The 12,515-nt window shown below is 36.8% G+C and overlaps 1 pseudogene; it reads left to right on the top strand.

Annotated features, from left to right (window-relative positions):
• The first annotated feature begins 11,110 nt into the window (after nucleotides 1–11,110).
• On the top strand, nucleotides 11,111–11,212 carry LOC112436849 (U2 spliceosomal RNA; annotated as a pseudogene).
• Nucleotides 11,213–12,515: the final 1,303 nt, after the last annotated feature.

Here is a 12,515-nt window from a genome sequence, read left to right on the forward strand (position 1 = left end):
GTAACTTGAGATTCCTGGGCCTGTCAGAAAGTGACATACTTTACATACCACAGGTCAGGAACCCTGTGAGGAACTACATAGACAAGGTACAAGGTCAGTCTTTCCAAGGGACATTTATTACTTTATATAGTCAAATTTGATTTCTCAAAACAGTCTGCCTATATGTGAAAATATGTCATTTCAGTAAAAGCCTTGGTAAAAAATAACCAGTGTCTCCAATTTTGTTCTGTTATTAAAAAAAGGTTTTCATTTAACTTATGCAAATAACTATGTTGCCATAAATTAGGAATATTCACAAATAGTTTCTGAATTCTGTAGAAATCAGGTAGAGAGATAAATATGCTTCAAATTTTGTTTACAAGAGTATACTCTACCCAATTGTTAAAGGCTATAAATAGCTTGAAAGAAAAAAGTTTTCTTGACTCTGAAAAACAAAACAAATAATCAGCAATGTTTCCCATAAAAAAGTCATAAAAATTTCAGTTCCATATTAGTTCAGTCCATGTAATTAACTCCTATTTTACTTAATATTGGATCAGCAATTCTCCTGAATACATCACCTCTTCAATGAGAGTCCTGGAAGTTTTCTCTCTAGTCCAATGGCGCAATCTTCAGAAGTTGTCAGCAACCTGCATTCAGGAGTCATTTTTATGAACTCCCCTAAAGAAGCAAGTTTTGGACTTCAGCTGATTATAAACTGCTTTTTAAGAGGAATCAGAGTAAAACAATAATTTGGATGACAGAAGTCTTAGGACAGCCATGGTTAAAGATATAATTGACAAGAAAATTTGATTATTTCTGTGGCATACAACAGTTTAATATAACATTCATAATTACTACTGATGACATATACTATGACATATCAGAATTTTAGGAGTCTCATAGAATTTCAGAATACATACCAAACATATGGAAATTTATATATTTATATAAATACAATGCAAAGAAAATTAAGCAGTTTTGGACCCCAGGGACCCCAGCGTCCAAAAAGTTAGTCTGAGATTTAAAAGAAGATGGAATTCAGAATTTGGAATTTTGATATTGGAAAGTTTGGCAAATGTCAAAACTTTTATCTAAGTGTTTCAAGTTTTATCTAAGTGTTTCAAACACTTAATGTCATAAAATAGCATTACAGGTCACCATAAAATAGTAATCCACTTAGCCAGAATGATAATGCAAAGATTTCAAAAAAAACAAAAACCATTACTCTTTGATAGAGAGTAGACTGAGTTTTCCCCCGGAAAAAAACCTAATAAAGACAGCATAAGACCAATTAAATCTGTTTCTCTCTCTGCTCTTTTATTTTTTGGACGTTTACTCAGAAGTTAATCAAAAATATTTTATTATCTCTTACTAATATTACACAAAAACATTGCTCATAAGAGAAAAAATTTACCTCTGTATTGTGTATATGCTAAAGCTAATTTTAATGAGGGCTTGTAAATAAATCTAATTTTAATCAATTTGACCATAAGATAAGATCTCCATAAACCTCTTATAACCTTTTACAATTGTCTTTCCTTCTTTTTCTTTTCTTTTTTTTTTTTGAGACTGAGTTTTGCTGTGTCACTCATGTTGGAGTGCAGTTGCGGGATTTCAGCTCACTGCAGCCTCTGCCTCCCAGGTTCAAGCGATTTTCCTGCCTCAGCCTCCCGAGTAGCTGGCATTACAGGTGCACACCACCATTCTCAGCTAATTTTTTTTGTATTTTTAGTAGAATTGGGGTTTCATTTATTTAAAAAAATCTGTACTAATTTCATCCCTCAAAATTGGCCCTTATAATCTCATGCACCTACCACTTCTATGATAGTCCCTGGGTCTACAGGGATTGGATTGTTTTAATTTATGGCCTGTGTCTCATGAAAGCAGTTCATTTTGATGTTCCCTTTCTCCATATTTGAAGACAAGGCTTTAACTGATGTCAATTTCAAGATTTAGCAGGTGTCAGTGCTCTTTTCAGACCCAGGATTCAAAGCTCTATAACATATTAATAACAGCACAAGGACTTTAAAAGCAATAAAGTAAGTTACATGAATGTAAAAAAACCTTAATTCTTTTAAATCTCAGTTTTCCTAAGCATTCAAAAACCTAATAACAATGACATAGACATTCTCTCCATAAAATGTAATATCTGTTGGTTAGGCCAGCAGCCAGAAGGGAAAGAAGGACCTGCTACAGTGTGATTGCATCTCCTCATGGGAAGTCCATTTGGATAACCTGGAAGTCAAATCTGATGAAAGGGTACTTGAATTAATGAAACACAGGAAGAATGTGTTCAGGGCCATGAGTGAACACAATATCAATATTATAGAGGAAACAAGAAACTAGAAAAATAGCACCTTAAGCAGGGAAATCAAGTTATGCTAGAGGAAAACACTGCTTTTATAGACTTTTCAGATAAACATTTTAACATCAGGCCACAACAGCAGTTAGAACTTGAGGAAAAAAATACAAGAGCTGATGAAAAAGTTGGAGGAGAGAGTTACTTCAGGCCTTTTCAAGAGGAGCAAAAAAAGCTGAAAGCAGCAAGACACAATCAAGTTGCACTTCTGAGATACAAATATGAGAAGTTTTCAAAAAGAAAGATTATAGAATCAAAATAGAAGTCTCTTTTATTTACATCAAATCAATATTTTAAGAAAATAATGTTTTAACGTAGAGAACCAATCTTTAGAAAACTATTTTAAATAATTCCCCTTTAATTATAGCCAACTTAATCACATATGAAATTCCTTTCATAAATTCTCTTTTCATGAACCATATCATGATTTACACAGATCATCTATGACATGCTTGCACTTTCTGATTTGACACACTTTATATGTAGAATTCTTATTTTTAGTAAACTTAAATTTTAGTAACTTATATTTTAGTGAAACTGCGGGAACCAAGATATCCTGAACTATCAGGTTTACTAGCATTTTATAAATAAAATCATTCCACAATTTTTATAAATGTTTTCCCATATTATAACCCTTTCTTATTTAGAAATGACCCAGACATCCAGCAAACATCTATTATTCAATCAAAATAACTTTAAGATTTTAAATTCCACAAAAAGTTTACCTATAAGCATTTATCCCATTTACATGTATTCAGTTCTTTCATCTTCAACAGTTTATATGAATTACTTCTGAAAATTAGATATTAGACAAAACTACTCATCATTTCAAGTTATCTCCTCATTAATCATTTTTTATAGTCTGTGAATATCAGGTGTTCACACCTGATATTCAGGTGTAAGAACGTTAACACATGGGTATTTTTCTGATAACTCAGAAGATTCAGCTGTTGTTTTCATTGAACCAACAATATTAAATTAGTCTTACTTGTCAAAAAATCACACAAAGGTAATTCTGTTTTTGTTTGTGTTTATAATTTTATAAAAACAGTGGCACATTAAAATATCTAGGAGAGACAAATATAAAATCTGGACAAAAATGTATGCTGACAATTCTGAAGACATTTTTATTTTTATCTTACCAATAACTTTAAAGCCAGCTTATTTAACAAAAATGTACTTAGGAGACATGAACTGGAAAAATGCTTGAACTTATTTACTTAATTTATGAGTGCTCTATTATTTACAAACCAATTTGGTACTCTGTAAAAACAACACATAACATCCAGACATGTATACTCACATAAAAACAAAGACCCAATAGCTTTCATCTTGGAAGTATAGCCATGAGAGAGCAATATAATCTCATAAGTTTATAAACATGTTCACATGGCTGAATTTGGTTTGCCCTAATAGGTAATTCAATAGAGGCTGTGAACATAAGTTTAGGGTAAAGCAGTTTCCAAAGCAGTTTGATTTTTAAAGGCCAAACCTCCCCATCCTCCAAAGAACACTGAGACTAATCAGCACCATAGAACAAGATACTAATCAATCAGGCTCGATCCTGCTTAGAACAGCAGCATAAAAGCCTAGATACACAGACCTCCATCCCACTTTCCCATTCAACAGCAAAATTAATCCAATTGTAAGCTCTGCAATTCAAAGACCTTGTGAGATGAGATTAGGCATGTTCAGAGTAGTATGGCTGAAGACTTTCCCTTACTCCATCAACCCTCAACTACATTCTGGCCAACTCTGAAGAATGCACCCCAATGGGCTGCTCTCTGGGATCAAACCCCAACCTCCCATGAATATGATGACACACACACACACAAACTGTCACAAAAACACAATCCAATCTGTAGCAATGAACAAACCACAAGAGTGTCAAAACTGAAATAGTCAAGGTGCTTCCTCTTTCCATTGGTCGGGCTTGTTCAACCTGCAAATGGTAACTCCTTTGGAATTTCCCAGACTGAGAGAAGGCAATCCTTTGTCTGGTACCCACAAAAGACACCTATCCAAATATAGATGTCAAATTTCAATAGCTGTTCTTCCTAGGCAATCAGGAGTGTGGTTGGGGCTGGCAGTGGTGGATCCAAAGAGAGAGAAACCAAACCCACTTCTGACCAAAAATGGGCAGGCAGCTGCTTAGGAGAACTTCTGAAACTCTCCCAGCACATAGAAGCTGAGCCATGAGCAATGCATTCACAGTCAAGGAACAACAAAATTTTTTATCAAAATGCCAGGGGATCAGTGTAGGTCACATTGCTTGCTGTGCACAAAGCCAATGACTGAGACAATGAGTATTGCCAGGAAAGAAAAGCTGTAATTGGGTGATGTCAGCTGAGGAGATGGGAAGTAAATCTCAAAGGCTCCTCAACCCAACTAAATTCGGGGCTTTATATAACAGAGAAGGAATGTAGCTACATGTGGGGAAACAGGAATTAGAGAGGGGTAAGGAAGCAATCATGATGAATACAGGGTTTGATGTCTCATCTGGATGTGGTGATCTGGTAAGTTTTAGTTCCTTGATACAGTTTCAGAGGCCTGAGTTTCAATTTCCTGAGGAAGAAACTTGGACAATGTAAGTTTCAGGTTTTAAGACCAGGAGAATCCATTTCTATGTTTATTGAAAAAGACCGTAAACTTCATTCTATGGGACAATTGGGCCAATTTTACTTTCTCACACAAGAGAATATTTGAATACAAAATGGTCTAGTTTCTGTTGTGTAGTACTATTAAGCATTGACTTTCAAATTCAAAGCTGAACATTATTATATTCCTAATGGGAGTTCTTTGCAAGAGTAAAAAAATTGGGGATATAGCTTGACTTCTGTCACAAACAAGTTTTATAAATTGGAGAATCTCACCTAGTCTATCTGAGGCTGTTTGAACATCTGCAGAAGAAATGGGCTTAATTAGGGGTTGTGAAGTTTGCTCCAGCTTTTCATTCTGTAATACATAATAAAGCTTCCTTTGTTACAGTTACTCATAGGGGTTCTTAGCATTCTTAAACATAAGATTTGTTATATGTGAAGATAAGTTGGTTTCTTAGAGTTACCAGACAGTTTTAATCCTAAAATCCATGCTCCCGAATCTGAGCATGGTAAAACATTATATATTACAATTATTGAATATAATCATGCAACTGATACTTTCTTCACCTGTAAGCCAATCATTAGCCTGTTTGCACTTAAATCTGTTCCTTTTCTCCTCCTGCTTTGCTGAGTGTTGCAGAGGCTGACCATAGTGATCTGTGTTTTCTAGGCTTCCCTGCTGTGGCAGCCACAGAGGGTAAGATGCCCTAAATGCCCATACCCACTTCAAGAGTGACTCTGCCACAGGAAGGTCAGGACACCAATAGTACCCAGCTGTGGTGCCTTCAGGATCTGCCTTAGCTTTGAAGCTGAGGTCCCTTGCTACTTAGGATGCCCCCAACCTCAATGACTGAGCATGGAGGAATACAAGACCCCTCAATTGTAATCTATGTTCCAGAGTAAACTATTGGGCTGATCAAGTCTTTCTCAGAACTCTATCACAGTTGGGGCTCTCACTACCCAGTCCTTTGATCTGCCCCCATTCCTTTCATAAGCCTCATTTCAGTATCAGCTCTCAAGTCCTTCCCTACATACTCTTTTTCCTTCTCCACTTTATCTTTCATAGGCACTACCTCTATTAAACCTCTTGTACATCTAAATTCATCTTGGCATCTACTTCCCAGAGGACATGAATTATACATCTGTCAGTTGCTTCTGACTACCTTCAGCCAATGAGATACACTGTATGGGGCTTGCAGGGAGGAACCAAGAGTGACACTGGGGAACAATTTCTCTCTCTGCTACAGGAGGCATCCCAGTTGTGGCTGTACGTTCACCATGATGCCAGCTGCTGCCCCATAACCACTCTCTCTGTGAATCTCTGTTTCTGTCAAACTAATTAGCTTCTAGTATCCAATAATATTACCTTCTCCCAATGTATTCATGGGTATGAGTGGCTTCTTGCTATTGTTATCTTGTTTACCTCACTAGTTTCACTGCCCTCAATCTGGAAGATAAACATCTGGCAAAATAGGGTTCTTAAAAAGCACTGTTTTACAGAATACTTCGGCATCCTCCTGTTGCCGACCTTGGATCTGAGTCACTTGAAGGAAAGTCTGTTCTCTCTCTGTTCTCTAGCTTTCTAGTAATTTTCTTTCAAATTGTCTCTTGGAATTGGCTTTTCTAAGCCCAGCATTGTTGCTCTTCTGATAACAAATTCCCTCCCTCTTTTCTTTTACAAGACGTTCCTTCTCTCCCTAGTAGTGACCCAAATTGAAGGTATGACATGAAACCTAACCTTGACCAACCAGAATCCTTTTCCAGGAACTGCTAGGGATGCAGAGGAGAGAGCAATCACCATTTGCCTTTGCCATCAGGTATGTACCGGGGTCTATTTTGTAAACAAAGCCTATGAATGGGGCCAACACCAATGGAGGCTGACCTAAAAAATGCCTGATAACATTTTTTATACTAAACTCCTGGATAAATTTGGAAGAGAACAATATTAATACAAAGTACAACCCAACTCATAAAACTCTCAAGTTGTAAAAGTCTTTTCTGACTGATTGAAAGGAAGTTTTGAGTAGAGTGGGAGGAAGGGATGAGTAGGGGTTTGTTGGAGATAAAGTTAATTTGGGTCACAGATATAAAGAATGAGAACACATCTTAGTGTCTGGATGGTTGCTGAAGATGGAGGGAACTTGGAAAACTGAAACCCAGCATATGTTATCTCCACATTTTCATTTCTGAGTTTCTGGCTCTTTCTGACACTTATGATGTCTGTGGCATCTATTCTTTTTATTACATTGTTACAAGTCTTTCCTAACCCTTTGAAGTCAGAACGCTTTGCTTTCACTACCACTTCATGCTGACATCTATGACTAAGCTCCCTGGCTGCTTGGGGATTTTTTTTAACCAGATGTCATAAATTACAGAAATGGAGGTTGCCAAAGATTAAACTGTTTATCAAACAAATAATGAAACACATTATTTGTGTTAGGAAATAAAATATATCTTAAATGTCTATGAAAGAATTGCTGAAAATGACATCTAAAAATCATCCCTGTTTTTCTTAATTTTTGAATGCGTTGCCTTAGGAGATGTTTTCTTTAACAACAGAGTCATATGGTTTAATGTCATTGAACAATTTTTTTTTTTTTTTTTTTTTTTTGAGACAGAGTCTCGCTCTGTCACACAGGCTGGAGTGCAGTGGCGCTATCTCGGCTCACTGCAAGCTCTGCCTCCCGGGTTCATGCCATTCTCCTGCCTCGGCCTCCTGAGTAGCTGGGACTACAGAAGCCTGTCACCATGCCCGGCTAATTTTTTGTATTTTTAGTAGAGACATGTTAGCCAGGATGGTCTTGATCTCCTGACCTCGTGATCCACCCGCCTTGGCCTCCCAGAGTGCTGGGATTACAGGCGTGAGCCACCACGCCCGGCCGTCATTGAACAATTTACTCCATACCATGAACAGATAAATTTCTGACAGAATCTCAGCATCAACTGGAAATTCAGATCAGTAATTTTGTTTCCCAGGTTGCATAAACTTAAGTTAGGCTAGAAACATTCTTGTTCAGGTGCTCTCAGTATTCAGTACTGGGCTGGTCACCTATTATGCCTTAATTTTCTGTATGAATCCCTCATAAACTGTCATCTTTGTCCTAGACATAGTCAGAAAACTAACATTTGTGCTACCAAGTAGAGTTCTATTTGAATCAACTAGGACTTTTAAAAGTTTCAGCCACTATTCTGCCCGGAGAATATCAGCTGTTATGTCTTCCCATCCTAGAACCCCTGCAAACATTCCCTAGAGCCCACTTTGACTGTGGCAACCAGGGAGACGGGCAAGACTGGGGAGCTGAGGTATCCCCAAAGATCTGGCTCTTAGCATGAGCTACCCATAGGGCAAGGGGCAATGCAGCCTGCCAAAGTGCCCCTTAGGACAAAGGAAACCTGATTGTGTGTTCTCCCCATCTGATAGCCCTCTCATGCTTGTGAGCAGAAGGTAACTGTGCCCATCCCAGTGAAGATGAGTGCATAGTGCTGATCTCTGAAAGGGAGGAATGTTGTTCTACTTTAGTAGACAGGCAGCACCAGTGGCCAGGAACAGATGTGAAGGTGGGGGGTCTTCTCTTGTCCCCCCATCCACTGCTGTGGATGCAGCCACAGGTTTTCCTACTGGGTATTGGAGTGGGTATACCTGGAGATAGCTTCTCCAGGACTATCTGGGGTTAATACACCCCTACTGAAAGTGTGCCCACGAGCCCAGGCTTGCACAAAGGGCAGGATTCAACATCCTCTTCCTATGTGGAGTAATGACATCCCTACAGCCGAATGCTGGCCAGCCACAGAGTTGTTTGGGGCTGAGGGAAGAGGTTCCACTCCAGGCCAATTCAGGGTAGCCACAGGATGTGCATTTTCTGCAGAATTCAGTTCCATTTAGCCTGGAGATAAAGGGCAGGGTCTATCTGAACTGAAGGCTGCAAGCTCTGGGACAGTGGTGTGATAGGGAATTGGATGGGGAACTGATACAGCCCCCTTCTTGCCACCTCTGAGGATACCTCAGAGCATTGTACCATGTGCTCTCTCAACCACCCCAGTCAGGGTAGGTGCTTCCACTGATCATTGGGGTATCTGGGAATGAGCCAGCTCTTACTTGTAAGTGCCACCTACAGGACTGAAAGTTGAACTGCATAACCAAAAAAAAAAAAAAAAAAAAAAAAAAAACCCCACTTACAGAAAGGCATAGTGCTAGGGAATGAGATAAGCTTCCTGAGATCTCAGCTCTTAGCCCCACAGAACATAGTGAGCCAGTTCATATACCCAATGCATTGTTACAACAATCAGCACTTGAGAAAGCCACCACACATAGAAAAGCTATCTATAACCAAGGAATTTATACCAGAACCTTGGCCCCCTGAAAGCATCCAGAATTGAAACCAAGTGATCATATACAACATACATTACAGTCACACCTCAAGGGGAAAAATAAATAAAAATTCCCATCCAAACAAAAGCAAATTCAAAAATAAGAAGAGCAAGCTTCTCCAGATGAGAAATAATCATCATAGAACTCCTGCAGTACAAACAAACAAACAAAAAACAACATTTCAACATCCCCAAAGAATCACATTAGATGCCTAGCAATGGATCCTAATCAAAAATGAATTTGGATCCTAATCAAAATAAAAACTCTGAAATAAGAGAAAAAGTTCAAAATATGGATTGTAGGAAATCTCAATGAGTTCCAAGAAAAAGTTGAAAATCAACACAAAAAATCAGGAAAACAATTCAGGATATGAATGAAAAATTTACTAAAGACATGGATAGTTTTTTTAAAAAAACAGAACTTTGGGAAATAAAAAAATTATTGATGATATTACAAAAAATAGTTGGAAGCTTTATGAGTAGACTAAACTGAGCAGAAGAGTTTCTGAACTTGAAGACTGGTCATTCAAATCAGCCCAGTCAGATGAAAATAAAGATAAAGAAATGTTTAATAATGAGCAAAGCCTTCAAGAAATATGGAATTATGTAAAACAACCAAACCTATGAGTAAAAGGCATTTCTGAGGGAGAAGAAAAAGTAAAAACTTTGGAAAACATATTTGACAGAATAATTCAAGAAAACTCTCCTGGCCTAGCTAGAGAATTAGACATTAAGATACAAAAGCTCAAAGAACACTTGGAAGATTCTCTGCAGGAAGAATCTCATGAAGGCATATAGCCATCAGACTATCCAAAGTCAAGGTGAAAGAAAAAAAAATCCTAAAAGCAGCTAGAGGGGAGCCTCTAATAATCTATAAAGGAAATCTCATTAGACTAACAGTGGACTTCTCAGCAGAAGCTTTATAAGGCAAAAGAGATTGAGGGCCTATTTTCAGCCTTCTCAAAGAAAAAAAAATGCCGTCAAGAATTTATATAATGCCAAACTAAGCTTCATAAATGAAGGAGAAATAAAGTCTTTCTCAGACAAGCAAATGCTAAGGAAATTCATCACCACTAGACCAGCCCTACAAGAAATGCTCAAAAGAGTTCTAAACATGGAAATGAAAGGTCAATACTTGCCATAATAAAAGCACATGTAAGTACAAAGTTTACAGATCCTATAAAGGAATTACACAATTGAGATTACAAAGCCAACTAGGTAACAACATTATGACAGGAAGAAAACCTTACATATTAATATGAATCTTAAACATAAATGACTTAAATTTTCCACTTAAAGATATAGATAGGTCAATTGTATTTAAAAAAACAAGATACAACTGCTTGCTGTCCACAAGAAACCCGCAAAATAAGTGAAGGCCCATAAACTCAAAATGAAGGGGTGGACAAAGATATACCATGTAAACAGAAAACAAACAAACAGAAAAAAGCAGGAATAGCTACAGTTACAACAGTTAAAACAGACTTTAAATAATCAATAGTGAAATAAAGCAAAGAAAGTTGTTACGTAATGATAAAGGGTTCAATTCAACAAGAAGATATAATTATTCTAAATATGTATGAGCCAACTACCAGAGCACTCAGATTTATAAAACAAACACTACTAGACCTGAGAAAAGAGATGGAGAGAAATAAAATAGTATTAGCGGACTTCAACACCTCAGTGGTAGCACTAGACAGATGACTGAGGCATCTGGACTTCAACGGGACACTAGATCAAATGGACCTAATAGACAGTTACAGAACATTGCACCCAACAACCACAGAATATACATTTTTCTATTACTTCCCAGCCTTTTGGCTAAGATCAAGTGTAGTATTTGTTCTTATCAGAATATACATTTTTCTTATCCATGTGTGAAATATTCTCCAAAATAATCTATATGCTTAGTCATAATACAAGCCTCAATAAATTCAAAAAATAAAAATTATTTGAAGTATCTTGGATGACATCAGAATAAAATTAAAACTATACAAATACATGGAAATTAAGCAACTTGCTCCTGAATAAGCTTTGGGTAAATGATGAGATTTAGGTAGAAATAAAAAAAAAATTGATATGAGTGAAAATAGAGACACAATATACCAAAACCTATAGGATACAGCAAAAGCAGTACTATGAGAAAAGTTTATAGCATTGAATGCCTACATCAAAAAAGATTAAAAGGATGTCAAATTTACAACCTAATGTCATACCTCAAGGAACTAGAGAAACAAGAACAAACAAAACCTAAAGCTAGCAGAAGGAATGAGAAAACAAGGATGCAATGAATCATTAAATTAAAAAATTAGTTCTTTGAAAATTTAAACAAAGAACATGTAAAGAAAAGCAATCAGTAATCTTAAAAAATCTTCCAACAACAAAAGGTCCAGAAGCAGAGAGATTCACAGTCAAACCTTACCAGACAAACAAAGATGAGCTGGTACCAATCTTACTAAAACTATTCTAAAAACAAAACAAAAAAAATTTGAGGAGAAAGGATTGCTCCCTAAATCATCTACAAAACCACTATCACCCTGGTACCAAAATCAGGAAAAGACACAACAAAAAAGGAAAACTACAGGCCAATATCCCTGATGAGCATAGGTGCAAAAGTCCTTAACAAAATACTAGCAAACTGAATCCAACATCACATAAATAAGATAACATATCATGATCAAGTCAGTATTATTATAGGGATGCAAAGATGGTTCAATATACAAAAATCAATAAATGTGTAAAAAAATCAATATGTGTAAATTCACGTAAACAGAATTAAAAACAGAAAACATGATCTTCTTAGTAGAGGCAGAAAAATCATTCAATAGAATACTTTCTTTATGATAAAAACTTGCAACCAACTAGGTATCAACAGAACATACCTCAAAGTAATCAGAGCCATCTATGACAAACCTATAGCCAACATCTTACTGAAAGTGGAAAGGTTGCATGCATTCTCCCTAAGAACTGGAATAAGGCAAGGATGTCGACTCTCACCACTCCTATTCAGCATGGTACCAGAAGTTCTTGCCAGAGCAATCAGAGAAGTGAGAGAAATAAAAAGCACCCAAATAGGAAAAGGGGAAATCAAATTATCTCTGTTCGCTGATGGCATGATCTTATACTTAAAAACTCAAAAGACTCTAGTATTTGTTAACTGACTCCAGTAAAGTTTCAGGATACAAAATTAACACACAAAAATCAGG

Source organism: Pan paniscus, chromosome 10, assembly GCF_029289425.2.
Source record: "Pan paniscus chromosome 10, NHGRI_mPanPan1-v2.0_pri, whole genome shotgun sequence".
Classification (NCBI taxonomy): Eukaryota; Metazoa; Chordata; class Mammalia; order Primates; family Hominidae; genus Pan; species Pan paniscus.